This window comes from Bubalus kerabau, chromosome 7 (assembly GCF_029407905.1).
Source record: "Bubalus kerabau isolate K-KA32 ecotype Philippines breed swamp buffalo chromosome 7, PCC_UOA_SB_1v2, whole genome shotgun sequence".
NCBI classification, from domain to species: Eukaryota; Metazoa; Chordata; class Mammalia; order Artiodactyla; family Bovidae; genus Bubalus; species Bubalus kerabau.
In genome coordinates, this window is record NC_073630.1 from 103423770 (window position 1) to 103451097 (window position 27328).

The 27328-nt window shown below is 39.8% G+C and overlaps 1 long non-coding RNA gene across 1 annotated transcript in view; it reads right to left on the reverse strand.

Annotated features, from left to right (window-relative positions):
- Positions 1-16061: 16061 nt before the first annotated feature.
- The window catches only part of LOC129658067 (uncharacterized), a 45065-nt gene continuing 33798 nt past the window's right edge, over positions 16062-27328 (reverse strand). Inside the window, exons 4-5 of the long non-coding RNA XR_008717253.1 lie at positions 20471-20549; positions 16062-16196 (exon numbers count right to left, since the gene is read on the reverse strand). This is a non-coding gene — a long non-coding RNA (uncharacterized LOC129658067). The remainder of the gene's footprint in view (positions 16197-20470; positions 20550-27328) is intronic.

Consider the following 27328-nt stretch of genomic DNA (forward strand, 5'->3'; position numbering starts at 1 on the left):
ATTCACCTTCGGGCATCCCTTTCTTTATGAAAAAATAAAATGGGCTCTCTGCATGGCAAGGAAATTGAAAAATTGAATTTCAAATCATATAAGCCCCCATATGTTGACTGTTCAAAGTAATGGATCATGTTATTTAGTTAATGAAGATAATGCTCACGGAGTAATGAAAGGACAAAATTATCATTTACCAATTTGACTTTGTTTGCAGCTCAGGGGGCACGAGATTCCAGCTGCAAGCAGATTTTGGAGTCATCATTTTGGTATGTGGCACACAGCCAGTACCACAGGGTATATAGAGTCATTACACCTGTTCTTAACTCCTTCAAGAAGTCACTGGTCCCCAAGCATAGTCTGTTAGAGGACAGGACAGGGGGAGAAATATGTTGTCATAAATGACATGACAATGATGACTGTCACCCCGTAGCCCCATGGTACAAGGATAGCAAAGAAAGGAAGAAAGGGAGGGAGGGAGAAAGAGAGCGGAAGGAAAGAAGGGAGAAAAGGAAAGAAGAAATAAAGAGAGAAAGCAAGCTATTTCTTCTCTAGCAAACCAGTTCCTCCAAAGACATGATTCACTAACATTTGATTTGACAAGTTGTAGGCACTCCTAACATTATTTTTTTCCCCTTTGCTGTTCATTTGGGGAGCAAAGATTTATTGCCTCTCCTGCAAAGGACAAGGGATGCACTAGAAATAAGAATTAATAGGGTTTTTTCTTTCCCCCTGTTGCTTATCTTTATAGAAAAGAACTACTCCTTGACTAGGCTCTTAATTCTTTTTGGTTCCAAAATACAGTGAATCTTTGTCCACAACATTAAATAAAATTTGCAGACAGAAGCAAATATTCATGTTGTGGGGCAATCCATTTGAAGGTCAGATCCCCTCCCTACATGAAGTTTCCTTTCCACACTTAGTCAACAGCCGTGTCACTGGACTGTCCTCCTATGCTTGGTCACTCAGTCGTGTCTGACTCTGCCACCCCTATGGACTGTGGCCTGCCAGGGACCTCTGTCCATGGGGATTCTCCAGGCCAGAATACTGGAGTGGGTTGCCATGCCCTCCTCCAGGGGATCTTCCCAACCCAAGGATCAAACCCAGGTCTCCAGCATTGCAGGCAGATTCTTTACCCTCTGAGCCACCAGAGAAGCCCTCCTCTTTAACAGTGACCACAAATCTGCCAGACGTATAAGACATATTGTATATGGACTTGCACTGAATGTGCCCTAAAAAAAAAATGGAAGATTTCACTCACAAGATATCAAGCAATTAATGTTTGATGACATAAAGGGAAAAAAAGAGGCTAGGTTCCAGTCTGCACAGATATTGTTAGGTATCAGATAAATTTCTCTAAGAAACAAAAATTAACCAGGAGAACCAGGTACTTGACTGCACCAAGCTTACTCCTGGGTGCAAAGAGCATAGTTTTTGTTACCCTCCTTGTTGGTAGGTAAGTAAATCTAAAAAGAAAGGCAAAGGGGAACAGGTATAGCTTATTCAACACACAGTATACGAAACTAATTTTTATGAAATGTTTTATCATGGGTAAGATAGCTATAACCTCCTGATATATGCATATTATATGCATATACATCCTTCTTAAAACATTCCTAGCTCTAGCAGCTAAAATGGCAGGAAGCCTCTCAGCATTTCCAATATAAAACCTGATTTTCAGGGATTTATAACTAAACTGAAATTTTCCTTCAGAGTAAAGCAAGAAACACCAGGTCTCAGCTCAGAGCACAATTTTGCTTTCAGTTTTCTGGGAAGTTTGGTTTGGTCATTATCAAGTTATGGAAATGCAAAAATAAATAAGTCAAAGCTTATAAGGATCTGGCTTTTCCTCCCTTTTTGAAAAATCCTAGTGGAGCTTTAGAATAGCTTGGTTATCTGAAATGACATTTAGTCCAAAATATGGATTTCTTTCTTAAAATGGCTGCAACTTTGACATTTAAAGATTGGTTATTACACATGCATAGAAGCTGCTTCTTCAAAAGATACTTGGCCGTACTGTGCAATACCGTATGTATCATGCATACTTAATGCTCACTTTCCAAATGACCCTCTCCTATTGCTGGGCAGAAGAAAGAGCTTTTAACAGTAATGATAAATATATTACCAATTCAATTATTGCTTTTATTATATTGCACTTATTAAAGATTGCTTGAAGAGTAGCATAGATTGTTCAAAAATTACTTCATTTCATGCATCATTTTAAATTATTTACCTCCAAATTAATATTGGCTGAAAGATCTTAAATATCCTGCCACTGAAGGCTTCTGGAAAACTACAATGGTGTGTGTGTGTTTTTTTTTTTTAACAGTGTCCAGAAGCCTAAAAGAAAATAATTAAGATCAGGATAATGCTTCATGGATAAGCATTCACAGAAGATACCACTGGTTTCACCCAAGAGGCAGTAATATTCCACATGCTCCCCAAAGAATATCAAAACACACAGATTTCAGTCAAGTCTAAATAAGTTCATTTTAAAACAAAATTTTTTAACTCATACTGACTTTCACCTGCATGGATTCCTTTCCCTTAATGAAAATACTTAAGTAACACACTTATAATAATATATGTTTACAAGATGGATTTACAAAGTGTAGCACCTTTATAAAAAGTTTTTGCATAGTCATTTGAATATCATCAGTATGCTGCTGCTAAGTCGCTTCAGTTGTGTCCGACTCTGTGCGACCCCAGAGATGGCAGCCCACCAGGCTCCCCCGTCCCTGGGATTCTCCAGACAAGAACACTGGAGTAGGTTGCCATTTCCTTCTCCAATGCATGAAAGTGAAAAGTGAAAGTGAAGTCGCTCAGTCGTGTCCGACTCTTAGCGACCCCATGGACTGCAGCCCACCAGGTTCCTCAGTCCATGGGATTTTCCAGGCAAGAGTACTGGAGTGGGGTGCCATTGCCCCAAATTCTTTGAAGAGAACTTTTTCTTTCTATTGACCATGTCATACCCCTTGAGGGGTCTTAACTCCCTGACCAGGGATTGAACCCAGGCCCTAGCAGTGAAAGCGCCAGCTCCTAACCGCTGGACCACAGGGAATTCCCAGGAGCAAGTCTCTTGAAACAAAGACACTACTAGCCAAGACTTGTAAACGAGGCCAGCATGAGTTTTGGTTTGGCCTAAGGTTAATGAGGGAGAAGGAAATGGCAACCCACTCCAGTGTTCTTCCCTGGAGAATCCCAGGGACGGGGGAGCCTGGTGGGCTGCCGCCTATGGGGTCGCACAGAGTCGGACACGACTTGAAGCGACCTAGCAGCAGCAGCAGCAGCAAGGTTAATGAGGGAAAAGGCAATGGCAACCCACTCCAGTACTCTTGCCTGGAAAATCCCATGGATGGAGGAGCCTGGTGGGCTGCAGTCCATGGGGTCACGAAGAGTCAGACACGACTGAGCGACTTCACTTTCACTGTTCACTTTCATGCATTGAAGAAGGAAATGGCAACCCACTCCAGTGTTCTTGCCTGGAGAATCCCAGGGACGGGGGAGCCTGGTGGGCTGCCGTCTATGGGGTCGCAGAGTCGGATACGACTGAAGCAACTTAGCAGCAGTAGCAGCAGTAGCAAGGTTAATGAGACTGGTTTGGTTTGAGGATTTTTGTTTGTTTCCTGTGACTTGTAAGCCTAAGCTAAAAGCAACCTAAAAGGAGAGTATGGGGAAAAGTTTTGTGCAATGGAAGCATTATTGAAAGATGTGACGGTTTTCGATTTATGAATCAAACATGCATTATATGCCTACTGCAGGCCAATACTGTGCTAGGGTATTGGGGTCCTAAAGACACCAATCATGTTCTCAAAGTTCTTTAAGGTCTTATTGTTTAGTTGCTAAGTCATGTCCAACTCTTTGCAACCCAGTGAATTGTACCCTGTCAGGTTCCTCTGTCCATGGGATTTCCCAGTCAAAAATGTTAATGTGGGTTGCCATTTCCTTCTCCAGGGGATCTTCCCGACCCAGTGATTGAACCCGAGTCTCCTGCAATGCAGATGGTCTCTTTACTGCTGTGCCACCAGGGAAGTCCTCTTTAAGGTCTACAGTCAAATAAATTTTGACTCTTTTCAGGGTGATATTCAAACTTAATCATAGGTACTTCCAGTTTATTAGCATGTACTCATGAAACCACAGCCATCAGGCAAAGATCTTTTTCTTGTTCAGCAAGTAAATGAGTGAGTCTTTAGGAGGGTGGAACAAAGGTAGAGAGGCATCTGTAACACCAATCAACAATCTGTCAAGAGACCATTTCCTCTGGATACAACTGAAGTGACTTAGCAGGCACACACGCACCTGAACCCCTTAGAAAAAATAAGGCTTCGTAAGAATCTGTTAACTGCTTGACCACAACCTAATGGATAAAAATGATACATAATTCTAAAGAATTTTCTAGTTAGATGCATTTCATATACTTTTCTTTTTTTGATCCTCACATTCAGTCTGAGACAAGGGAGGGCATGCTATTATCTTTATTTTCTAGATAAATAAACTGAAATTTAGAGAGGTTAACCACACAGAAGGGACAATTCTGGGGCTAGTCAAGAGTATAGAAACAGTAAGAAATGAAATCAATAGCGACTACATGCAAATTTCCCTGAAGTTTAGATTGTCAATAAATATTTTAAAAATTCCAACAAAGTTTTATTTTTATTTCTTCCATTCAGTCTATTATTTACCTTCCACAATTAAGTCAGCCAAAACATGCTGCTGTCAGTGTTTCCGCTGAGCTTAGATACTAGTTGGACAGTAATCAGTTTAACTTCAGTAAGCAAGACTTCTTGGACATAACAAAATAAAAAATACTGCTCAACTCTGCTGCCATTTTTTCTGCCATCGAAGTAAATTAAGACCAAGACATTTGCTGTTGAAGTAAAGAGGGTGTTTAAGTTCTTGAAATCATCCAAAGAGTCTATCTAAATAGGAGTTAAAAAAAAAATGCCAGGATTTTTTGGGGTTTTTTGGCTGCACCACATGGCTTATGGGTTCTTAGTTCCCCAGCCAGGGATTGAACCCACAACCTAAGCAGTGAAAGCACTGGACCACCAGGGAATTCCCCAAAATACTGATTGTATGTCAAATCTCCATTTCAAATACGCTGCTATGAACATCATCACTGAATTGTACAACAAGATGCAAGTGTTGTACAACACGATGAGTAAGTGCAGTAAATTAAAATAAGGAAAATAATAATTCTACCTCTGACTTTTCTTGATTTTTCTCTTTAATCTGTCAGAATAAAGGCAGACCACTTCTTTCCCCACAAAGGACACACGGCTGCATTACAAATTTAACAAGCAGAAATAGTATGAACATAGATATACAAAGTGTGGTTTATAGTATAGAATGTAGAACATTGAAAAGAACATGAAACTTGCAATCAAATCCTGGACTCTAGACCATCCTTCCACCAATTGCTGTGTGACCTTGATCAAATCCTCTCTTAGGCCTCGTTTCCCTAAAGGGAAAAATAAAATGTGAATAATAACAGCATCCTGCTAGCTCATGGGCATAAGAAAGTGAAAGCACTTTGTAAAACGATGCAAAAAGGACTGTACACATGAGGTATCAATTTTAAGGTACTATTAGTATTTTCATGATCACGGTAGATTTTTCCTTAAATGTAGGTTTTTAAATGCCTGAGAAAATGGGGCAGTCACAGAACCATGACTTTAAACAAACTTTATTTGGGCGCATGACTGACTGGCAATTGTGTGTAATCATTTTAGCTGTCACAGGCCCAGAGAAATGTGGGGGAGCTCTTCCATGAAATGTTTATATTTCATAAACAAAATGATGTGCTTAACAGTCAGAGCGATGGGAGGGTTCCGGCTAATGCATTTTCCAATGTGTGAGGCAGATTATTAATGCGCTCCAGTAGCTGTTAATTTCAGTTTGCCGGAATGATTTATGGGGAGGTAAAGGAGAGAGACATAATCTAATTGAGATCAGAATCACTGTTCTAGCAGCAAAGCAGCAGCATGGGCCCGAGGCACGGCAGAATGATTAATATCTAATAAGCAAATAATCCGTTAAATTATTATAAACATTACTTTTGACAACTCTTTTGTTGGCAAATGAAAGAGAAAAAAAGAGAGAGAGAGAAAAGAAACAAAAGATCGAAAAATCATCGTGCTCCCTAGTAATAATATAAAGGCAGATTTTGTCAGAGCAAGGGTGATGGATACTGTGATGGGATTGAGTATTATGGTCAATTTTAAGTAGACGAGGAAGTATTTTTACCATAATACGGATGCTAATTGATAATCTACCATAATATGGACCATCTTGCCTGCAGCAAGATTGCTCTTCAGAAAAAAAAATAAACACCACCAGTTCTCAAAGTGTGGCTCTTCTTACAACACCCTATCCTGGGTCCTCTAGTAAGTATGCCAGTCCCTTGTCACCACGAAGTTCATCAGATGCATCTGAGAAGATTAAAGAGGCCCTCTCCCAACAGCTCCTTTTAGTTTCTTCTTTTTTAACCTTAACTTTAAAATTTTTTTAATGCACTTAATGTAAAATGTACCTCTTCAACCATTTTTATATGACATTTTTGCATAGTTTTTTTAATATAAATTTATTAATTTTAATTGGAGGCTAATTACTTTACAATATTGTATTGGTTTTGCCATACATTGACATGAACCCACCACAGGTGTACATGTGTTCCCCATCCTGAACCCCCCTCCCACCTCCCTCCCCATACCATCCCTCTGGGTCATCTCAGTGCACCAGCCCCGAGCACCCTGTATCATGCATCGAACCTGGACTGGTGGTTCGTTTCACATATAATCATATACGTGTTTCAATGCCATTCTCCCAAATCATCCCACCCTCACCCTCTCCCACAGAGTCCAAAGACTGTTCTATACATCTGTGTCTCTTTTGCTGTCTCGCATACAGGTTTATTGTTACCATCTTTCTAAATTCCATATATATGCATTAGTATACTGTATTGGTGTTTTTCTTTCTGGCTTACTTCACTCTGTATAATAGGCTTCAGTTTCATCCACCTCATTAGAACTGATTCAAATGTATTCTTTTTAATGGCTGAGTAATACTCCATTGTGTATATGTACCACCGCTTTCTTATCCATTCATCTGCTGATGGACATCTAGGTTGCTTCCATGTCCTGGCTATTATAAACAGTGCTGCGATGAACATTGGGGTACATGTGTCTCTTTCAATTCTGGTTTCCTCGGTGTGTATGCCCAGCAGTGGGATTGCTGGGTCATGTGGCAGTTCTATTTCCAGTTTTGTTTTTTTTTTTTTTTTGAGGTGCTTTCCTGGATTCTTGCCATGTAAATGGGCCGCTTCAGCTGCCCCACTGGGGCAGGGAATGGATTTGATTTGATTTTTTTTTTTTGTATTTTTTTAAATTTTATTTTATTTTTAAACTTTACATAATTGTATTAGTTTTGCCAAACATCAAAATGAATCCGCCACAGGTATACATGTGTTCCCCATTTTGTAAGGAATCTTCACACTGTTCTCCATAGTGGCTGTACTAGTTTGCATTCCCACCAACAGTGTAAGAGTGTTCCCTTTTCTCCACACCCTTTCCAGCATTTATTGCTTATAGACATTTGGATCGCAGCCATTCTGACTGGTGTGAAATGGTACCTCATTGTACCACTTATTAGATATCAACCATTCTGCCGTGCCTCGGGTGCATTAAGTACATTCACTTCGTTGTGCAACCATCACCCCCATCCACGTGCAGAGCTTTTTCATCTTCCCAGACTGCAACCGTATCCTCTGAACAAGTCCCCATTCCCTGCTCCCCTCAGCCCCTAGAAATCACCATTTTACTTTCCATCTCTATGAATGGGAGTCCTCTAGAGAACTCATGTAAGTGGAATCATACTATATTTTTCCTTTTTACTTAGCATAATGTCTTCAAGGTTCATCCACATTGTAACATGTATCAGAATTTCCTTCCTTTTTTGAGGTTGAATAATATTCCACTGTGTGTATAAATCACATCTTGTTTATTCATTCATCTGTCAATGGACAGTTGGGTTCCTCCATCTTTTGGCTACTATGAGTGATGCTGCCATGAAGATTTGCATATAAAATTTCTATTCAAATCCCCAGGCTTCCCAGGTGGCTCAGCGATAAAGAATTCACCTCCATTGCAGGAGACACAGGTTGGATCCCTGGGTCAGGAAGATCCCCTGGAGAAGAACATGGCAACCCACTTTAGTATTCTTGCCTGGAAAATCCCATGGATGGAGGAGCCTGGTAGGCTACAGCCCATAGGGTGGCAAAGAGTCAGGCTCAACTTAAAGACCAAGCAACAACAACAAATTCCAAACCCTGCTTTCAATTTCTTTTTCCGGCTCTAATTAGGGCATAATTGACCAAATTGTAAGATATTTAAAGCACACAACCTGATGATTTGATATACAAATACTTGTGAAAGGATTCCCCTCATGAAATTAATTAACATACCCAACATCTCATGATGTTCCATTTTTCTTTTTGGTGAGAACAACTAAGTTCTACTATCTTTGCATATTTTGATTATCCACGGCAGTACTATCAGCTGTAGTCACTATGTAATACGCTAAATCTTCAGTCATTATTCATATTATAACTGAAAGCTTATACCCTTTTACTAACATTGACTATTGTGAATAATACTGCATTGAGCATGGGTATACAAATATCTCTTCAAGGTAATGATTTCATTTCTTTTGTATATATATCAAGAAGCCATATTGTGGATCATACAGTCATTCTATTTTTAATTTCTTCAGGAACCTTCATACCCTTCCCTAGTGATTGTATCAGTTTACATTCCCACCAACAGTCTACAAGGGCTCTCTCTTCTCCATATCCTTGCCAGCACTTGTTATCACTTGTATACTGCTAACAGTCTTCCTAACAGATATGAGGTGATATCTCATGGTGCTTTTGATTTGGATTTCCCTATTGATTAGTGATTTCAACACCCTTTCGTGTACTTGTTAGCCATGTGTATTTTTCTTTGAAACAATGTCTACTCACCTCTTTTGCTCATTTTTAATGGATTGTTTGTTTTTTGCTATTGATTTATATGAGTTCCTTGTATATTTGGGGTGTTAATTCCCTATTGGATATGTGGTTTTTAAACATTTTTTTCCATTCTATATGTTGCCTTTTCATTTTGTTGACTGTTTTCTTTGCTGCGCAGAAACTTTAGTTTGATGTAGCCCCACGTGTTTTTTTTTTTTTTTAATTTTTGCTTTTGATGGCAAATGCAAAAAACAATTTCCAAGATCAATGTCAAAGAGCTTACCCCTATGTTGTCTTCTAGAAGTTTTATGGTTTCAGGTCTTATACTCAGTCTTTAATCTATTTTGAATTAATTTGTGGGGTGCTTCTCTGGTAGCTCAGATGGTAAAGCATCTGCCTGCAATGCAGAAGACCTAGGTTTGATCCCTAGTTCAGGAAGACACCCTGGAGAAGGAAATGGCAATGCACTCCAGTAATCTTACCTGGGAAATTTCATGGACAAAGGAGCCTGGTGGGCCACAGTCCACAGGGTTGCAAAGAGTCGGACACAATTAAGCAACTAACACACACATGGTATAAGTTAGTGATCCAATTTCATTCCTTTGTATGTGGCTGTCCAGTCTTTCCAACACTATTTATTGAAGAGACTATACTTTCTTCATTGTATATTCTTGGCTCCTTTATTGTAAACCAATATATGCATGGGTTTATTTCCAGGATCTTTCTTTTGTTCCATTGAGTTGTATGTCTGTACTTATGCCAGTATCATATAGTTTTGACTACTATGTTTTTATAATATAGTTTGAAATTAGGAAGTGTGATGCCGCCAGCTTTGTTCTTTCCCAGGATTGCTTTGGCTATACCAGGGCCTTTGTAGTTCCTACAAATTTTAGAAATGTTTTTTTCTATTTCTATGAAAAATGCCACTGGAGTTTTGATAAGGATTTTATTAAATCTGTAGATCACTTTAGGTAGTGTGGTGTTGGAGAAGACTCTTGAGAGTCCCTTGGACTGCAAGGAGATCCAAGCAATCCATTCTAAAGGAGATTAGTCCTGGGTGTTCTTTGGAAGGACTGATGCTAAAGCTGAAACTCCAATACTTTGCCCACTTCATGCAAAGAGTTGACTCATTGAAAAAGACTGATGCTGGGAGGGATTGGGGGCAGGTGGAGAAGGGGATAACAGAGGATGAGATGGCTGTATGGCATCACCGACTCGATGGACAAGAGTGTGGGTGAACTCCGGGAGTTGGTAATAGACAGGGAGGCCTGGCATGCTGCAATTCATGGGGTCACGAAGAGTCAGACACGACTGGGTGACTGAACTGAACTGAACTGAACTTAGGTAGTAGGGACATTTTTAACTTTATTAATTCTGCCAATCTGTGAGTATGGACTATCTTTCCATTTATTTACTTCTTCTTCATTTAACTCATCAATATCTTATAGCTTTCAAAGTATGGATCTTTTATCTCCTTAGTTAAATTCCATGTTTATAATCAGAAGTAGAATGGCTAGATCATATGACCAGTACATTTTTAATTTTTTCAGGAATTGCCATATAGTTTTCCATAACATCTGCATCATTTTACATTCTTACCAGCGATGCACAAGGGTTCCAATTTCTCCACCTCATCAACACTTATGTTCTAGTTTTTTAATAACAGCCATGCTAATGAGTGTGAAGGAGATTCATCTTAAACAGACAGAGTTGTCTAATCTGGCTTTGAATCTCCAAAGGATGAAATACAGGTTATTTTAGTACTGGGCCTACTCAGGGACTTTAATTTGGTGTGTTATTCAACATATATTTGGCATCTACATTATGACAACCACAGACCCCACTGGGTATGCATCACCCAGCTGAGGAAGCAAAAATGTACTGAAATGAATAATGACAGGAAAAGAGGCCATTGGAAGGCTCAGCAGAGAGTGTGTGCAGTTGAGCAGGTAATGCACACAGAGCTTCTTTCACCACAACCCAGAAATCCCAAAGCTATTATCTGAGAACTCTCATGCACCCCTCAAGCCTTTCTCCATCTTCTTCTACATCCTATTTAACAATTTCCTCTGCACCTCCACGTCTCCAAGATTAATCATGGCTGTTTGAAGCACCATGTCATTGCCCACTCCATCTCCTGCTCCATCACCTGCTCTTGACCACAAATCTAAATCAATTAATTCCTCATTGCATGAGTGTAAAATATCTAAAATCTGATAACAGCAACTTAACCACTCAGGGTCCTGGTGGCTCTAACTTTTTTGAGAGAAAAAAAGAAAAAAATAGAGTAATGTCACTCTATTACTGACATTCTCTAGGGGTTGGATTAAGTTATATCTTTTCTCTTTATCTTAATTTCTTCTTTCACAAAGTCTGAGCAATAGAATTAAGTCATTGACTGGGTTATTATCTAATCTGGAGACTGCACTCTGCTTTGAGACTTTAAGACGCCTTTAGTTAACATTTTGGGCTTCCCTGGTGACTCAGTGGTAAAGAATCTGCCTGCCAGTGCAGGAGACGCAAGAGATGTGGATTCTGCTGTGGGTCGGGAAGATCTCCTCAAAAAGAAAATGGCAACCCACTCCAATATTCTTGCCTAAGAAATCCCATGGACAGAGGAACCTGGCTGGCTATAGTCCATGGTATCGCAAAGAATCAAGCAACTGAGCATGCCATGCAATTAACATTATAATTAACATTAAAGAGAAAGAGAAGTCGCTCAGTTGTGTCCGACTCTTTGTGACCCTATGGACGGCAGCTTACCAGGCTCCTCTGTCCATGGGATTTTCCAGACAAGAGTAGTAGAGTAGGTTGCCATTTCCTTCTCCAGGGGATCTTCCCGACCCAGGGATTGAACCCAGGTCTCCTGAATTACAGGCAGACGATTTACTGTCTGAGCCACCAGGGAAGCCTAGTTTAATTAACATTAAAGCTAATTATTAATAATTTAAGAAGTTATTAGCCCAGAGGAAACATTAGTTGATATAGAATAATGAAAGATCTAGCAAAGAATGGGCAACTAAATACTTGGGACCTGGTTTTATATGTAATGTACCAATCCCCCCTCAATTATCATATCTTAGAATATCTAGCTAAGTAATACTGCTGTAAGAGCTGTATGAAATTAATCAATTTGTTTTCAAAGAGTTTATTATATCTAAACTCAAATGGTAGAGAAATAATATCTACATTTCTGATGAGAGAACAAAATTGCTGATGCAAGAACTAAGCATTCCTAAAACCTTACTCTGATACACACGTTAGAGACATCCAGAATATTGTGCTAGCATATTTCAACTTTTTTTTCTGGAATTCCTAATTTAAGATGTGCCTTGATCATGAATGCCAGAAGGGGGTGTGTCTCTCTTCTTTGCACTCAAATTCCACATTACATGAACAAAAATGGTTTTAATTCTTCTAAAAAGTAGTTCTCTTAAGAAATTTGTTCAAAACCCTCCAGACGTACACTAAGGAAGCCAGCCCAAAAGATAACCAGATTTGAAGGTAATCCTTCCGTTCCCACTTAACATGAGTAACTCCCCTTCCTAGCATCCTTTCATAATCTAGAGAGGCATTTCTTTCTCGCAGTCACTAAAGGATTGAAGTTGGAAACAATATCCAGTTCAGTAGAGAATGGGTTGTAAGGGACTGAGTGTGGAATCAGGTAGACAAGGCTACAGAGGTGCTCGGGTGAGAAATAATGACGTTCTGACTGTCGTGATGGCAACACAGTAGAAAGAGGTAGATGGATTCCAGATGTGTTTTGGAAGCAGAACTGATATGAGTTGGTGATCTATAATGTAACGTGAGTGTGAGAAATAGACTGTGATCCTTAGTTGCTGTCATGAGATACTGATGGTGCTGTCCACAAGGTGAAGAGCATTGCTGTGACTTTGCTAAGTCACCTCATGGTGAAGACCTCAGGAATGTATTGCTTTCTAAAGCCAGGGCATAACTATTAGATATTGGAAACATATGTGATACCTCCAAGAGAAACACTTAAGGAGGTTCATTCATCTCTCCATTTGCTAAACATGATCTTCTATCAATACTAAAAAGAATGGAGGGACATGTCCCTGCATTAATTATAGAACACTGATGATAATCATCTCACTTTGACAACTCCACACTCCAGAGCTCCCTAAATGCCTGCCAGTGGACTTCCCTGGTGGTCCAGTGGCTAAAATTCCTCATGCCCAATGTAGGGACCCAGAGGACTAGCTGCCACATATTTCAACTAAGATTTCACATGCCACAACTAAGACTTGGCATAGCCAAGTAAATAAATACATATTTCTAAATTCCTGCTAAATAGTGATTCACTAGCTAAGATCTTCAGGAAGCCTACAATCAGGTTTAGGTTCACTAGAAAGGATAAATGGAAGGAAGAAGTCTAGACAGGTTATATACTTTTGAACATCATCATGTAACATACTATCAACCTTTTAACACTCTGAATAAAATATCCATACTTTCCTATTTCACAGTTGTATACCTAACTGAAAATTTGCTCTTTTCCTCTGCTGCTGCTGCTGCTGCTGCTAAGTCGCTTCAGTCGTATCCAACTCTGTGTGACCCCATAGATGGCAGCCCACCAGGCTCCCCCATCCCTGGGATTCTCCAGGCAAGAACACTGGAGTGGGTTGCCATTTCCTTCTCCAATGCATGAAAGTGAAAAGTGAAAGTGAAATCGCTCTTTTCCTCTACATAATCCAAATATGCCTAGGCTTCAAGAAGTATTTTATGGTACTTCTGAGAGCAAAACCTATATACACTACAATAAAAAACCATATTTGGTGTTTGCTCAGCACCATATGTTTCAGAAAGCACTTTTACATACATGAGTGTAACCATCTGGCAACATTGGTTAAGTCAACAGGACAGATATTATTATCCTTTGTTTTCAGCTGAAGGAATTATGGATAAAAACTCCTAATTCACTTTAAAATATGTGTCCCCTTTGATCTAGTAATTCCACAATCAACCCTATATGGCAGAGATTTCATCATATTATTACTTCACCATATTACTCAGGGCTGAGGTGTTACCAGAAAGTGTCTATGGTGATGCAGAGGAAATGACCCACAATCCTTTCAAAGAAAATATGTTCCTCCAGTTTGTCAGCTGGGTCAAGAGCCCTTCATGTACTGTCCCATTTGTGGGTAACCCACCAAGACATACGGGTTTCCCAGGTGGCACTAGTGGTAAAGAACCCTCCTGTCAATGCAGGAGACATAGGAGACACAGGTTCGATCCCTGGGTCAGGAAGATCCCTGTGAAAGGGAATGGCAACTCACTCCAGTATTCTTGCCTGGAGAATCCCATAGACAGAGGAGCCTGGTGGGCGACAGTCCACAGGGTAGCAGAGTCTACCCTGAAGACATGACTGAAGCAACTTAACACACACTCAGGCACACCAAGACCTATATACCTAGATCAAAGGGTATATATATTTTGCCAGATGGTTTCTAATCTTGAAACAGAACAAATAAACATCTTCTTGCCCAATTTCACCCATAGCATACAGCTGATCTTGGTCATCCAGAGGTAACATTATGAGAAGGTAGGTAAACAAAAAAGCACCACCCCTTCTTCCAAAGGTCTAGTGTGGAGGATACCTAAGCTTCTCCTCAATATTTTCTTCTCCTTGAGCCCCAGCCTGGCCATGCTCAGCCTTCCAAAAGTGGAAGCATCTGCCAAGTGGAAGATACCTAGAAGCTCTATCTTAACCCACCAGTTTCATGGGGCTCAGAGAGAAGAGAATGTCAAAGAAAGGTCCAAGGAAAGTGCACAGTCTACATTTAATTTTATCTGTAATACTTTTATCCTTCCTACTAAAAACTGCATTTAATTGTGTTTCTTTTGACGTGTGTGTGTGTGTGTGTGTGTGTGTGTGTGTGTAAACTGTTGGAAATATGAAGCTCCTCCTACTGGTTAGAGTACATGGCCATCAGGTATGAAGTTCTAACTGTTGTTTTCACTTGCTCATTTAGAAATACTAGAAGGGCAACCAAACTGAGGGTCTAAGAAAGTGATGTCACAAATGATGGGAGACAATGACTAAGGAGGCCATGGTTGTTCTATATTTTTGTAGGAAGAACTGGGAATATCAATTAGGTCAATGGAAACAGTGAATGATAGGTAGATAATTTTGTACAGCTAAAAAATATTTCTTTTCATATTATAAAATATGGTGATCCTAGCAGTGAGTCAAAATTATATCTATGTTTTGTCCTAGGAATTGATAAAAATACTAACATTTATAGGCATTCAATAAATACACTGCTTCTTGAATTTGTTGAATAATGGGCCTGGAGAGCCAAATCTTCCTTAAGAATTAGATCTGATTCATACAATCTTTATTTCCTAATGTATTAAGAGTTTTCTAGTTTTAATGACTATTGGGACTTATCCATGGATAAAATTCCTATGGAGAAAACACCTGAGTTTTGCATTACTAAAAACACAATAGCTTTAGACACAAAAATTTGTTGTTTAGTTGCTAAGTTGTCTCCAACTCAGCCACCCCATGGACAATAGCATGCCAGGCTTCCCTGTCCTTCACCAACTCCTGGAGTTTGCTCAAACTCATGTCCATAGAGTCGATGATGCCATCTAACCATCTCATCTTCTGTCGCCCCCTTTTCCTCTTGCCCTCAATCTTCCCCAGCATCAAGGTTTTTCCAGTGAGTTGGCTGTGCACATCAGATGCCAAAGTATTGGAGCTTCAACCTCAGTGTCAGTCCTTCCAATGAATATTCAGGGTTGATTTTCCAAGGGACTCTCAAGAGTCTCCTCCAGCACCACAATTTGAAAGTATCAGTTATTCAGCATTCAGCCTTCTTTACAGTCCAACTCTCACTTCTGTACATGATTACTGGAAAAACCATAGCTTTGACTGTTCAGACCTTTGTTGGCAAAGTGATGTCTCTGCTTTTTAATATGCTCTCTAGGTTTATCATAGCTTTCCTTGACGTAACCTGAAATACAGGAAAAACATGACAGTCTTTTAAAATCCTACAGTCCAGTAGAAAAGGGAAGAAATATTCACAAATAACTCCAATACAGTGAAGAAAATTTATGGGCTACAAAGAAAGATTAAAAACAGTGTTACTACATGGCCGATTGTTTCTCTCCAAATGAATGTGATCACAAATCTCTATCTCTTCTGTTCAAAACTCCAAAGTCTGATCCTAGGCTGAGAAAAAGAATCGGGGTGAAACACAGACAAAATTATTTGCTTGCTTATTTGTTATAAAAGATTTTGGTAGAAGAGCTCTAAATATTAGGCTAAAACGACTTTTAGATTTAAATTATCTATTTCTTTTATCCATATAAATTCTATTCCTTGTCACCACAATTAACTGGCTTGTGTCTTTTAAGAGAAATAAGTGCTATAGCTATGTGAAAGTCAGAAGTAAAAAGCAAAATTATTTGCTATTTACAAATAATGAGAAGTACAAATACTAACAAAACATAAGATACATCAATATGAGAGATCAATGAAACAGATCTAGTATTGCCTACTAATTACTGTTGGGCTTCCTAGGTGAAATTAGCTGTAAAGAACCCATCTGCCAGTGCAGGAGATAAAAGGGACGTGGGTACTATCCCTGAGTCGGGAAGATCCCCTGGAGGAGGGCATGGCAACCCACTCCAGTATTCTTGCCTGGAGAATCCCATGGATAGAGGATCCTGGTGGGCTAAAGTCCATAGGGTCACAAAGAGTCAGACATGGCTGAGGTGACTTAGCACCCATGCACTAATTACTATTACTGTTTACTGTACTAACAATAAACAGCTGGTAAAAATATAACGGACAAAAGTTAACATACTGTTGATGGAGGTCATTGAGAGAATGTGACCTCCAGTTGACCCAGGAGCTGAACCCAGGGCAATCAGAGGCTCCTCACCTCCTTTCCTACCCTTGGAATGCATGTTATATGTGCTGTTTACAGAGTTGGAGCCATTTTCAAGGGTACAGCCTTGAGAGAGTAACTTCTTGTTTAGAACCCCATTAAGGCCCCTGTATAAGTCTTAAAGATTCTGTGGAGCAGGTGTGGCTTCTGTCTTGTGGCTTTCAGCAACAAGCCTTCTAAGTAGGTTCTATTGGTTCCTAAACTGGCCACACCTTCCAATCTAGGGTGGCTGCCTCTTTCATCCATCTCTCCTTTCCCTATGTATATGGAGGCCAGCTGACAAATTAACACATACTCAGTAAACTGCAGTATGAAATATTTAGAAATCACACTAATAAAATATGCTGGATCTCTTGTTTTTAAAATGATATATTTTTCTGAGACAATATTCAGAAAGGAACAAGCTAGTTTTGCTGTTGGCAATTCTGTGTACCATTTCAACTGGAACCAAAAGACCTTGTCCAAACAAGATGCTTGACACATGCTGAGACATGATAAAGCCAAAGGAAGTGCATACAACAGGCTCCTTCACACAGGTAGTGGTTTAGTCACTGAGTCATGTCTGACTCTTGGGACCCCATGGACTGTAGCCTGCCACGCTCTCTGTCCATGGTATTTTCCAGGCAAGAATACTGCAGTGGGTTGCCATTTCCTTCTCCAGGGATCTTCCCAACCCAGGGATCAAACCCCGGTCTCCTGCAATGCAGGCAGATTCTTTACTGACTGAGTAACATACAGAGATATCTGCTATTTTTGATTCTGCTGCAGTTTATGTCTGTTCAACATAGAAATTCTGAGAGTATTATTTTTTACCATTTCCATCAAAAGAGAAAAATATATGTGTCATGATTTTATAATTGTAAACACTGTCCTACTGACTATATTTCCAACCAGAAGAACTTACACTTTGATGAGAACCAAATTCCTCATTTAGAATTTTTACATGATTGACGACTGGAGAAATTTTCCATAGACTGGCTTCTGACTTTCACATTTTAATCCTTCTGTCTCCTCCACAAACCACATATTTGCAGAAACAGGGGCTGTGGGAGGTGTTCATAGTGAGATGTGACCTCTGGCCTTGTTCCTTCCCATGACAAGGGAAATTCATGCCACAGGCTCTAAGAACATCTCTGGAAGACTTTCCTACCCAGGGACTGCTAGGAATACCTAACTATATCCAAGTTACACTGAGGCTCACCTTGTAGTGAACTCATTTCAGTTCAGTTGCTCAGTCATGTCCAGCTCTTTGTGACCCCATGGACTGCAGTATACCAGGCTTCCCTGTTCACACCAACTCCTACAGCTTGCTCAAACTCATGTCCATCAAGTCGGTAATGCCATCCAACCATCTCATCCTCTGTCATCCCCTTCTCCTCCTGCCTTCAATCTTTCCCAGCATCAGTGTCTTTTCAAATGAGTCAGTTCTTCACATCAGGTGGCCAAAGTATTGGAGTTTCAGCTTCAGCATCAGTCTTTCCAATGAATATTCAGAACTGATTTCTGTTAAGATGGACTGGTTGGATCTCCTTGCAGTCCAAGGGACTTTCACAAGTCTTCAATGCTACAGTTCAAAAGCATCGATTTTTAGGCACTCAGTTTTCTTTATGGTCCAACTCTCACACGCATACATGACTACTGGAAATCATAGCTTTGACTAGATGGATCTTTGTTGGCAAAGTAATGTCTCTGCTTTTTAATATGCTGTCTAGGTTGATAATAGCTTTTCTTCCAAGGAGTAAGTGTCTTTTAATTTCATGGCTACAGCCACCATCTGCAGTGATTTTGGAGCCCCCAAAAAATAAAGTCTCTCACTGTTTCCATTGTTTTCCCATCTATTTGGCATGAAGTGATGGGACTAGATGCCATGATCTTAGTTTTCTGAATGTTGAGTTTTAAGCCAACTTCTTCATTCTCCTCCTTCATTTTCATCAAGAGGCTCTTTAGTTCTTCTTTGCTTTCTGCCATAGGTTGGTGTCATCTGCATATCCAAGGTTATTGATATTTCTCCTGGCAATCTTGATTCCAGCTTGTGCTTCATCCAGCCCGGCATTTCACAAGATGTACTCTGCATATAAGTTAAATAAGCAGGGTGACAATATACAGCCTTGACGTACTCTTTTCCTATTTGGAACCAGTCTGTTGTTCCATGTCCAGTTCTAACTGTTGCTTCCTGACCTGCATACAGATTTCTCAGGAATCAGGTCAGGTGGTCTGGTATTCCCATCTCTTGAGGAATTTTCCACAGTTTGTTGTGATCCACACAGTCAAAGGTTTTGGCATAGTCAATAAAGCAGAAGTAGATGTTTTTCTGGAACTCTCTTGGTTTTTCCATGATCCAGCGGATGTTGGCAATTTGATCTCTGGTTCTTCTGCCTTTTCTAAATCCAGCTTACTTCACATACTATTGAAGCCTGGCTTGGAGAATTTTGAGCATTACTTTACCAGCGTGTGAGATGAGTGCAATTGTGCGGTAGTTTGAGCATTCTTTGGCACTGCCTTTCTTTGGGATTGGAACAAAAACTGAACTTTTCCAGTTCTGTGGCCACTGCTGAGTTTTCCAAACTTGCTGGCATATTGAGTGCAGCACTTTCACAGCATCATCTTTTAAGATTTGAAATAGCTCAACTGGAATTCCATCACCTCCACTAGCTTTGTTTGTAGTGATGCTTCCTAAGGCCCACTTGACTTCACATTCCAAGATGTCTGATTCTAGGTGAGTGATCACACCATCATGATTATCTGGGTCATGAAGATCTTTTTTGTATAGTTCTTCTGTGTATTCTTGCCACCTCTTCTTAATATCTTCTGCTTCTGTTAGGTCCTTACCATTTCTGTCCTTTATTGTGCCCATATTTGCATGAAATGTTCCCTTGGTATCTCTAATTTTAATTAATTCAACTTGCCCTTCTTGGGGGAAGGGATAATTAGGGAGTTTGGAATGGGCATATATACACTGCTATATTTAAAATGGATAACCAGCAAGGACTTACTGTATAGCACATGGAACTCTGCTCAGTGTTACATGGCAGCCTGGATGGGAGAGGGGTTTGGAGGTGAATGGATACATGTATATATGTATGGTTGAGTTCCTTGGCTGTTTGCCTGAAACCATCACAACACTGTTTGTTAGTTGGCTATACCCCAATACAGAACAAAATGTTTTTTAAAAAATTCCTGAAAGGAAGTGTAGTGGAAAGAATGCCAATGTAGAACAAAGAAAAGGATTTGGAATTTTAAACTGATGGAAGCTAAAACACCTTCCTTTTGCCTGGTATTAAAACTATTTCTAGATGAGTAAAAACAGAATTTTCCTTTTTGCATAATATCTCCTCCTTGCCTCAACTCCTCCCAGAGCTGGGGAAAAAAAAAAAAAAAAGGTAAGGGAAAGATGGTATTTGTATTGGCCCCATTCTGTTCTTGCTGAGCCAGGCTGTTGTTATGTTCTTAGTTACAGCTCCATTTTCTCCTGTGATTTTTCCACCCACTCAGTAAAAACAGCTTGCTTCTTCTAAAATGTGGTAAAATTTTAAAAGCTCTGATCTTTTCTTACCTGATCTTGGCAACCTTCACTCTGAAAACAAGAAGCAGAATATCATTCCAGATGTCTTCACAATAACTGCTTACGCTACCTAAAAGTAAAATGAAAGCAGACACACATCTCAAGTTTGGGAGGCTGGACCTGAAGTCCCACAACCTGTTTCTTTTATGAATAATCCCCAAGGCCTAATATGGAGCAAAGGAACGACATGAAACACAGACTGTATCTCGTTGGCCACCCTCTGGGGCAATGAAATCCCCAGTTTTATTTTCTTTACATACACAATCTTGCTCTCTGAAAAGTCTCATCCATTTCCATTGTTTCAAGTACTGCCTATGTTCCAGTGACCGGAGAAGGCAATGGCACCCCACTCCAGTACTCTTGCCTGGAAAATCCCATGGATGGAGGAGCCCGGTGGGCTGCAGTCCATGCGGTCCCTAAGAGTTGGGCACAACTGAGCGACTTCACTTTCACTTTTCCCTTTCATGCATTGGAGAAGGAAATGGCAACTCACTCCAGTGTTCTTGCCTGGAGAATCCCAGGGACGGGGGAGCCTGGTGGGCTGCCGTCTATGGGGTCGCACAGAGTCGGACACGACTGAAGCGACTTAGCAGCAGCAGCATATTCCAGTGACACCAAATTCTGTTCAAACATTTTCCTAAGCTCATGATCCACTGACCCAGTTCCCATGGAACAGTATAACTTAGGCATATGTCCAAAATATAACTTACTATTATTCCTTTCAAACTTGCTTCTCAAAAAGAGCGTCACCCTCTCAGTGAATGGCATTACATCCACTCATTTGTTCGAACCAGAAACCCAAGTGCAATCACAGATTTCTCCATTCCAGTGGAGGAGCTGAAGCCAGCTCCCACCCACCTGCAACAGGTACTCGTGCAAACCTCTCTCCAACTCCTCATTATGTGACGTCACGTTGGTAGCTTGAAAGTGGCCCTGGTGGCTATCATCAGAAACACAAGAAATAACAAGTGTCGGCAAGCACGTGGAGAAAAGACGACCCTTGTGCACTACTTGTACACAATGGAATATTATTCAGCCATGATAAAGAAGGAAATCCTGCCATCGTCAACAACTTGGATGAGCCCTGATGGCATTATGCTAAGTGAAAAAAGTCTGACAGAGAAAGGCAAATATTGCATTGTATCACTAATATGTGGAATCTAAAAAGGCCAGACTTGGAGAAACAGTAAATTGGTAGTTACCAGGAACTGGCAGGGATTGTGATAGAGGGGGAAGAATAGGAAGATATTGGTCAAAGGGTATAAATTTCCAGTTATAATACTGATGAGTTCTTGGAAGCTAATGAATAGCATTAGCTATTCATGGTTATGCTAAACATGCTATATCATATACTTGAAAATTGCTGAAAGAGTAGATCTTAAATGTTCTCACCACAAAAAAAGGCAATCTTATGACAAAATGGAAGTGTTAACTAATGCCATGATGATATTCATTTTGTAATATATAAGTAGATGCCTGGCGTGCTGCGATTCATGGGGTCGCAAAGAGTCGGACACGACTGAGTGACTGATTTGATCTGATCTGAAGTAGACCAAATCAACACATTGTATGCCTTAAACTTATACAATGTTATATATTAATTGTATGTCAATAAATCTGGAAAAATGAAAATTTGAAATTAAAAAAAAGAATTGGCCATGATGGGAATATTTGCACCATGGAAACTGACAAATGATAAAACTGAGGATTTCTTCTTCTGAAGAATCATCTGTTAAGTATTCACCAGGATACTGCTGCCATAATCCTCACAATACAATCAGTAACCAGTCAATTACTAAATCACTGTGTCACTTACTCTACTTCACAATATTTCCAGGGTGCATCAACTTCTCTTTAACTTCACTGCCACTATTCATATTCAGGCTATCATTGTATTCTCTGTGGATTACAAGCTCCCTGCTTGTGGCCCTGCATGTCTACAATCCATGTATCATGCAGCAGCAAAAACGACCCCTCTAAAATGTAGAACTGAATGCATCACTCCCCTGTTCAAAGTACCCAAATAGCTCTCTATTGTCCTTAGAATAAATCCAAATTACTGAGGACAATATCCTAGCATCTCCACTTGCTTACTCATTCATCCATTCTGTAAGTATTTATCAAGTAGCTACTATGGACCAGACACTATTCTAGGTGTAAGGATACAGCAGAGAACAAGGGAAACCAAGTCCTAGATACTTATATTCCAAAGGACCAGTGCAAGCATCAAAGAAGTAAATATATGCATGTGTATATTGCAGATATCTTCAGGAAACAGACTAGAAAATGGAGAGGATGTTGTGGGTAATCATGTCTGAAAAGTAGACCTGTGTAATCAGAAGGAACTCATGCAGGCCAAGGTCTGGGAGAGGAGCACTCTAAGCAGAGGCAGCAGCAAGCATACAGGTTCTGGGGTGGAACTGAACTGCATGATTTGGGCTGTACCGAGGTCTCCAGCATTATTCACACCTTGCTACTCCCCTTCTTCCTCCTCCCATCTCTAACCAGAATTGGGTGCATCTCCTGTGGTTTCTGTTCTGTGTGTAAACTTCCTTCATAGCTCTTATCACCCTCTTAGGGACTTCCCTAATGACTCAGACAGTAAAGCATCCACCCGCAATGCAGAAGACCCAGGTTCCATCCCTAGGTCAGGAAGATCTCCTGGAGAAGGGAATGGCAACCCACTCCAGTATTCTTGCCTGGAGAACCCATGGACAGAGGAGCCTGGCAAGCTACAGTCGATGGGGTCGCAAAGAGTCAGACACAGCTAAGCAACTAACACTTTCATTTTCCCTTCATCACCCTCTAATCACTGACTTAGTTGTCTGTTCACTATTACGTCTCCACACAGTGCTTGGCACCTATCAATAATAAAATGCCCGATGAATATTAGTAGAATGAATGGATGAAATTAAAAAGCCCTTTCTAATAGGAGTTATGGGTTTCCTTCCTTAAATTGAGACATTTTTTGTGCCTCAGGAAGGGAAAGGTGCTTATTCAAATTTTACAAAAATATAATGCAAATTATTCAAAGAATTAAGTTTCACATCTTAGATACCTCATTTGTCTTCCTTAAAAATACTTTGGGGGCTCTGTAACAACTTAGAGGGGTGGGATTGGGACGGAGTTGGGAGGAAGGTTCAAGAGGGAGGGGGCATAGGTATACCTCTGATTGATTCATGCTGATGTTTGGCAGAAACCAAGATCATATTGTAGAGCAATTATCCTTCAATTAAAAACAAATAAGTATTTGGGGAAGAGTCAAAGGGAGACACTTTCAGAAGAATACTGATCTTAGAATAAAGTCTCTCTGTACAAACAGCTTCTTAATGATAAAGACCATCAACTTCTAAATGAAGACAGCTGCTCTCAGAAAATCTTTGACCTCAAGATATATTGAGACGGACTTGCGTGGTGACACAGTGGATGAGAATCTGCCTGCCAGTGCAGGAGACTCAGGAGATGCAGCTTCGATCCCTTGGTTGGGAAGATCCTCTGGAGGAGGAAATAACAAACCTCTCCAATATTCTAGTCTGGGAAATCCCATGGACAGAGAAGCCTGGTAGGCTACAGTCCGTGGGATCACCTATGCTGTGATTTTAGGTTCCTAAAGGGTAGAGAGAGACGATATTTGGTAAAGAACCAAATTGCCCATTTCATTAGATTTCTTTGCATTAGATCAATCTAGTGTAGGACTTGAGAGCACAGGTTCTAGAGTGAGGCTGCCTAGATTATGATACATGCTCTTCCAATCATGAGTGATATGACTGACTTTGCCTTCGAGCTTCAGTTTCTTCCCGTTTAAAAGAGAGGTGGTAATGAGATTACATCACAGAACTATTTTGGGAATTGAAAGGGAGCTGCAGGTAGAGTGCTCAGCATGGCTACTTGGCACAAAACAGGTACATAATAAACATTTTTTAAAAATACCAAAATGTTTGAAGAAAAACCTCTGCTTATGATTTTTAACTGAAACCACATCTGTGCTATGATCATCTCTTTGATGTAACCTTGAATATTTCTTCCAAGAAGGAAAAAAAACATTTATTGCTGCCAAGTAACTTCTATCTTCTGAGTTCAAACTCACTGAGACTCTGAAAGCTTCTCCAAGAGTATCTTCAGATATTTTGCACCCAGTCCAAATCTGGATTTCATTAGCCATTAAATTCTAAGGCAACTTTAAATCAAAGAAGAGAAGAGACCGTTCCTAAGCTTAGCCTCATATTAGCATGTAAGAGATTCCGCATCAGCAAAATCTTTTTTTTAATCAACCTAAACCTCTGACTAAATTATTAAGAGTTGAGTTTGACCTTTAAAATGCTAAAAAATACAGTTCCCAGTATAATTCTTGCTCATCCCTGGACCAAACCATCCTCATAGTAAATTATGGCACTAACAGCTGGCTGCCAATGAAGTCAACTATTAATTGTATGTTCACTGCACTGCCTGATATAAATCAATATGAGTAATGAGCAATTGTCCTCAGTCTATAGATACACAGATCCTACATTGCAAAATAATTTAAGGTTGGCTGTCAGCCTTCTCAGACGAGGTGTCATTTGGTCTTTTCTGAAGATATGGCAAAAAGGAACACACATTGAAAACTGCCTGATCTACTATCTCTGCAGTAAACTTCTAGTCATTTCTAGGACTAGGGATGATTTTTGACTGTGTATTCCAAATAAACAACTTCTACATTTTTAAAAATCCCAACAGAATCTGACGAATGTGTTCAGAGTGTCACTACCTTATTATCTCACACTCTCAAAATTCCCTCTTTTCACCACCTTCTATCCTTCCCACTCCCTCTTTTCTAGCAAACTTGCTCTCCGTCTTCAGAAAAGCCACCAGCCTCCCGGTTTTGAAAAGAGGCACTGATTTTGCAAAGAGGCACTCTCAGAATATGTTGATAAGTATTTGGTATGGATGGAGGATTCCATGCTAAGGGGTAACTAAGCTTGGAAACCACTGATTTAAATGAAGTTAAACAAGTTTTTCTACAGAAACTAATAAAGCCCGGGCGGGGTGTGTTACAAATTTTCAGATAGGGATTACACATGCATCATTTCACAAATTTTTGCCAAAGGAACCACTTTTTCACAGTACAACCACAAATTTAGTATTCTGTGAAACAAGCTGGGGATATATTAACTCATTTCTTATGAACTTCTAACATCACTTTGAACCATGTTATATAGGTTCTAACACCAATTGCAATGCGGTTGAGGAGAAGGTTTCCCCACACCAACAGCAATTCTCAGACCCAGCTGGATGTCCTACAATTCAACTCATCACCTATCCGGAGACAGCATCAGATTCCACAGGTTAAGGGTTCAGTCCTACAAGACTTCCCCCTCCCCCTTTACTGATTTTCTGTCTACTCCTTCTATCAACTATAATTATGGATATGTTGTTTCTCTTTTTAGTTTTGCAGTCAGACACACATTTGCTGTCTTCTTGAACTGACTCTTTCATCATTATGAAATGTCCTTCATTATCTCAAGTAATAGTCCTTGTCCTGATGTCTTCTTATTCTGACATTAATATAGTCACCTCAGTCTTCTTATGGCTAGTGTTTGATTGTATCTTTTTACTTTTTCCTATCTTTGTCTTCATATTTAATAAAGTGTGTTTCCATATAACTGGGTCTTGTTTTTTCCATCTTGATAATCTTTGCCTTTTATTTGGAGCATTTAAGCTATTTACATTTAAATTAATTATCATATGGTTGGATTTAACTCAACCCTCTTGCCATTTTCATTCTACTCGTTTCATCTCCTCTTTGTTCATTTTTTACTCTTTTCTGGTTTTATTTTAGACAAAATTAGTATTTTTCAGGATTTCATCTTACCTCCACCATTTGCTTATTAGCGATACCTGTTTATCATGTTAGTTGTTGCTACATGACTTACAACATACTTTTTAATTTACCATAGACCCCTTTAAAATAATGTTATATGTTACATATAAAGAAAGAATCTTACAATCTTTATTCTATAGTTGAGATTTTAATTCGAGGTTATAAATTCCATGGTATATAATTACTATTTTTGCTTTAGATAAGCAGTTATCAATGATATATTCTTCTGATATTCAAGAGCAGCTACTATCAGAACAGCCTTCTATAAACAACACCTATAAATTATGGAAAAATATTTTCAAAAAGAAACTTTCTGAAGGCAATGAAGAGTGAACAAAAACAGACAGAAACAGGAAAAGAATCAATTAGAAGAAAGGACTGATACGCATTTCCTACTTTTTATTGTTTTTACTTGAGAGTAAGCTGAGTCTGCACTAAAGAGAAGTACCAAAGCTTTGATGGGAAAACCTGAGTCATGCTGGCTTGAAGAAGCATGGATTTGCATCCTTCAAGTTAATCCCATTTAGTGCTGATATATATTTGTTGGGTTTTTTTTAAATCTTTTTTCACTGTACAGAATGTAACCTTTTTATCTGCTGCTGCTGCTAAGTCGCTTCAGTCGTGTCCGACTCTGTGCGACCCCAGAGAGGCAGCCCACCAGGCTCCCCTGTCCCTGGGATTCTCCAGGCAAGAACACTGGAGTGGGTTGCCTTTTCCTTCTCCAATGCATGAAGGTGAAAAGAGAAAGTGAAGTCGCTTAGTCATCTGACTCTCTTAGCGACCCCATGGACTGCAGCCCACCAGGCTCCTCTGTCCATGGGATTTTCCAGGCAAGAGTACTGTAGTGGGGTGCCATTGCCTTCTCTGACCTTTGTATCTAGTTGCTCTTAAAATTTGCTTTTTGATATTGGTTTTCAGCATTTTAATTCCAACATGCGTCAATATGGTTTTGTTCATGTTTATTTTGCTTGCCATGTTTGACTACCATG